The sequence below is a fragment of the Bos grunniens genome, chromosome 1, assembly GCF_055505025.1.
Source record: "Bos grunniens cultivar Pamir isolate PY7600 chromosome 1, Bosgru_T2T1.0, whole genome shotgun sequence".
Lineage (NCBI taxonomy): Eukaryota > Metazoa > Chordata > Mammalia > Artiodactyla > Bovidae > Bos > Bos grunniens.
In genome coordinates this window covers 76,604,830-76,610,318 of record NC_141165.1, presented here as the reverse complement: position 1 = coordinate 76,610,318, position 5,489 = coordinate 76,604,830, and positions in this window count along the sequence as shown.

The following is a 5,489-nucleotide window of genomic DNA, read 5'->3' as shown; positions in this document are numbered from 1 at the left end:
TTCCGCTGTTTACTGTGACGCCTCTCTTTAAACACCTTAAACAGGGACCAGTCAAGTAGTGCCCTCCACAGCACGCAGTCACATAAAGCAACTCCCTCTTCAGGTTACCCTTCTGTGTCTTTGTGCCAACCAAAATAGGATTGCATTGAAAGGATAGACAATCTTACTGCCACATGGTGGCCCTTGTTGCTTAAGGTCTATGTTAATTCACCAGGTACAGTCATTATAGCTGCCAGTTATTGTGTGCCTTCATTTTCCCATTTCTCTTCACAACAGCCCTATAAGTGAGGGGGTAGGGGGCAGTGTCTAATTGCATTTCACAAATAAATAAATTGAGGCCTAGAGAAGTTCAAAAGTTGCCCAAATTTACCATCTGGTGAATGGAGGAACCTGGGTTTGGTACAGGACATTTATATTTCCAAAGCCCTTGTGCTTTTTATTTCTAACTCTTTCATTCAACACATTGGCTGGGGATCTCTGTGCATAATGTAAGACCATGAGAAACTGAAAAGCTAGGAAGGACAGGGCCTCCCAAAGTTCTGCTTGAGCTAGCACACCTATCAAAAATAGGCAGTGAAAACAGGGCTGTTACTTGAAAATAATAGAACTCTGTGTGTGTGTGTGTCAGTCACTCAGTCATGTCCAACTCTTTGCGACCCTATGGACAATAGCCCACCAGACTCCTCTTGTCCATGGCAAGAATACTGGAGTGGGTTGCTATTTCCTCCTCCAGGGGATATTCCTGACCCAGGAATCAAACCTGCATCTCCTATGTCTCCTGCATTAGCCGGCAGGTTCTTTACCACTGAGCCACTTGGGAAGCCCTGTGTAGTAATTCTCTCAAAAAGTATTCATTTTGTTAACTTTCCCTGCCTTTTGTAATTTTGTCTGTTTTGAGTGAGGGGTTTTGATAAACCGGGGTAGAGGAATGGGAGGATGAGCACTGAGCTGCAGAGAGCTCTGGGGCCTCCCAACCTGAAGCTAACTTTTCTGATCTCCAAAACCAGCTAGCTGAACCAAATGTTCGCTCCGGTTTGTCAAACATCAACATTCTCTGGAGGCTGAGGACTAGCTGATGACTAAGGACCACTGACACTCATTTTTAGAGGTATACTTTCAGGAAGTGGTTCAGAGATACTGCTCCTCCTTTTCTGCCCAGGAAACTGGAGTGGTGGTAACAGTGAGTTAGGGCCAGTCTCTCCTCTCATATCAACTGCTGCCACGTTCCATTCCATGGCGAGTCGGCCGCAGTCTGTTCAAAACAGCCAGAAAAGCAGCTCTGGCTGCAGCATAGGAAAACAAGTGTCAGGATGACTAACCACAGCCTCAGAGAAGAAGACGATGGCTTTTGACAGATGAAACTGAATTATCATTTCTAGATGTTAGATGCCTTTTTGTTCATGCCCTAATCCAGAAAGCAATTGCAACCATTCTCCCCAGCTGTAGAGACATCAATCAACTTGCACTTAAATGGAATTTTACTAGCAATTGATATTAGAGGTCAAGAACACGTTACGTTCTTATCAATCAATCTCAGTTCTGGTACAATATTTTGGCATTAGAGTGAGAAGCTAGCGTCTCCCTTCCCCCCCAACCCCCTGCCCCCACCCACCCCGGTTCAAGCACACCCAGAAGAGCACCGATATTATTTAGAATTATTATCTCCCTCTACCTTTTATTATTTTGTTGCTCTGAAATGGGGGATTTCAAGAAAGCTGGACAAAAGCACTCTTAGACTATTTCAGCTCTGCTTCCATCCTGAACATTCCTCAGTGACAATTCCTTTCCTCACGGAAGAGTCAGAACGGATTCCAGTCCTTCCGCTTGCACGTGTTAACTGTAAGTCACACAGTCTAATATGCATAACCTCAATTTCCTTATTTGTAAGATATAACAGTTTGTGGGCATTAAAATGAAATAATATATGAAAAATACGTAGCATCCATTATTTATAGTAGCTGTATTCTATAAAGAGTGTGAACACTGAATAGCAAACACTGAACTACTTTTTCCTAAAGGAAATACAGGGTTGGGTTCCTGTGAGCCTCTGGTCACAACATTCTTGTCAATTAATCAATGTATAACCTTTTAAAATATGTGTTTCTTGTAATATATATTATTGATTCATTATTTTCTCTGTAAGGCACATCACAGCTTTCTTAGGCTTGGGAACACTGGACAGGACCTTAGCACTGTCTTTGGGGTGGTTCCATACAGCAAAATCATGAATCAAGAAGGAAATAATGCAAAAACATAGAAACACTGCAAAAAGAACTCCTGTTTACAGTACAAGAGCTGAAACAAGAAGGCAGAGCATTTATTCCACCTCCACTGGGAATGCACGCCCTGGGTGACAAAGTTTTCGCTGCTGTGCTCATGTCTGAGAATGACCTCAAAAGCACCATGAGCCATGATTTGGGAATTACACATGCGCTGAAGTGAGTGGGCAAATTCACGAGTACAGAATCTGTGAATGACGAAGACTGAGTACCCTTCCCACCTTGGTGCTTGACCTGGTACCTTTCCCCAAGACATTAAGTGTTAGATCTCTGTTGTCAAGTTTCTCTGTTTTCTGGGTTTTGTTATTTTACTTGTTTAGCTTTTTCATAACTCTAATACCCCAGTTGTTTTCAGAAAAGTATCTCGGCATTTTGGCAGATGCTTCCTAGTTGGGAAGAAACATATCAGAATCATCCAACCCATGCTGTTGCCTTGAAAAAGAGCCACCTTCCACAGGAGTCTGGCTGTCCCTTCGTTCTCACGCCCACCTCCCTTCTGGTTCTGAGTCCCACCAGTCCCCAGGGCCAGCAGGGTCGTCCAGAGAGCTCTCACACACACACACACACACACACACATTCTGTTTTCTCACTTTCTCCTCAGTCTGTCTTGTTTGGGGTCTCTTAGGCAACAGAGAACAGTGAATCACCAAGCTTTCTTTCCAGCCCTTTGCCTGACTAGCCCTTAGTATCCAGAGAGAAGGATCCCTCTATGCAGGGGAAGCCACTGTGTCCATGGGCACCTCCTCCCTCTGCCTCTTCACTCAAACCTCAAACTTCAAAATCAGAGAACTGTGTGCCCGGAGGGGCTGGGGGCCTTGCATACACTATAACAAGGGAGAGATAGGCTTTTTAACCCCAGTTTACAGACAAGGAACTCGGGCTCAGAGAGAATGAACAACTTGTCCAAGGTTACTGGTTCCCAAGTTCTGGTTCTTTACGCTGCACCATGCAACTTCTGCCTCTCAACCTTCACAACATAGAAGCAGGGTACCTTTCCAGTCACAACATGAGCTATTTCTTTTTAAATAGCTTTATAGAGATAGAATCCACACACCATACAATTCACCTGTTGAAAATGTACAACTCAGTGGTTTTCAGTGTATTCACAGCCATAAGCAACCATCTCCACAGTCAATTTTAGGGCATTTTTGTCACCTCAGAAAGAAACCTGCACTCTTTAGGGATCACTGCCTTTGCCCACCCCCACCCCTCAGCCCTGGCAATCACCACTGCTGTCTCTATTTATGTATTTGCCTATTTTGGACATTTTACAAAAACAAACTCATATAATAAATGGTCTTTTGTGACTGACTTCTCTTGCTTAACCAAATGTTTTCAGAAGTCATTCATGTTGTATCATGCTTCATTCTTTTTATGACCAAATAATATTCCATTGTGTGGATATCCCACACGTTGTTGATCCATTCACCAGCTGATGAACATTTGAATCCTGTTGCTATAAACCTTCCTGCACAAATTTATATGTGGACACATAGTTTCATTTTGCCTGAGTATACACCCAAAGGGCAAATAGCTCAGGGAGCCTAAGCTATTTCTTCTTAAATGCTGGAAGCCTGTGGGGACTTGAAGCCATACAGACCTCAGTTCAAAACTCTCCTACTTTCTAGCTATAGGATTTCAGGCAAAAACAAATCTCTTAGTCTCTGTTTTCTTGTATGTAAAATAGAGATAATTACACCCACTTCCCAGGGGTTTTGCTGGCACTAGAAGAGATCATAAAAGGAAATTCTTAATTCAGTGAATGATCCAAAGGAGCAGGTACTCAGTAAGGGCAGTTATTCTAAAATCCTCCCAAATACGGAATCCCTGCAGGAGCAGACGTAAGAGGAGTGGTTGGTGCTGAAAAGCTTGGAGCCCGTGGGCTGGTGGTCTCTTCAGTCCCTCCCCACTTTAATAATCCGTGAGTGTCTAAGAGATGGTGTCTGGTGAACAGGTACAGAGGATGGAGGAAGGGGGTGGGGGTGCGGTTTATGGAGGCAGGGGAGGATTACAGGAGAGCAGAGAACTCCTGCCCTTGAGGGGAGCAGCTACTTGCACAGAAAGGGGAAGGTGATCTCTCTCACTCCATTTCTTCCCTGCCTTGTGATGCCCCCTTGGTTTTCTCTTACCTCTGTAAACTATCTCATTTCCTTTCTCTTTGGTGAAATGGCTTCCTGTTTCCCCAGCACCCCAGTGGCCCCTTTGTGAGTCAGCAGCCTCCGGGGCTCAGCAACCTGGTTGAATGGTTCTGGAATTGATGAGCTCCAAGGGAAAGCCTGCCAGCACTTTGTCCCCTCGGAGAGCACTGGGCAGAGATTTGTTCCCATTGTTCATGCCCTACCTCCCTGAACAGGCCACATTAGCCCGTGCGCTGACCCGTGGGCCTGGACAATGGGGGTCTGTCTGGGGTGCTGACCTCCGCGCTTCTCCGCACACACCACGTGCTGCGCGGAGCTCATGGGGAACTTGATGACCCTGACTAGGTTAGTTCTGCAGGGTCCAGCACTCAGGACAGCAAGAGAAATCTTTAGACCGTGTGTTCCGGTAACGGGCAGGGGGCTTCCTGCAGGTTGGTTATAAACTAGAAACAAAAGCATCTTAACCACTAACAAGCTTTGGAGGCCTCCTCTAAAAGCCAGGGGTCTTTGCCATGGAGAGGGAGCTGGCTGTGTCTCAGGCTGAGTCATATAGATGCTGTTCCAGAGTTGATAGGGCCCTTTCATATGCAACTCCACATGTACCCCTCATCACAGTTATGAGAAAAAAGACAGTATTTTATTTTCACTTTACATGTGAATACACGGAGTCACTGAAGTGACTGTAGGGGTCGTTATAGACCTCTTGGGTCCCCACGGTCAGCAGCAGCCCTTTGGTATAATAGGTGCTCACGCCAAAAGTCTCTCCCGTGATATGACAACTTTGTAAAGATCATCTTAAGAAGGATGCATACTTTCAGAGTAGGTGGCTTCTGTGATTGAGTGAAATCCGGGTGAGCAGAGGGCTGCTGGGCTGGGGAGGGATGTGTGAGTGTCAGTGAGCATGCATCAGAAAGACACATAGAGATGCTTTCTGTTCAGGCCTTGTTTTGTGTTATCTTCTTCCTTTCTGCCTTTCATTTTGCTGGTTCCTGATTGGGCCCTGCCACAACAGGACAGTCTGACAGATGTGTCAAGCAAAGTGGATTTGATGGGTTATCCTTCAGGCTTATTT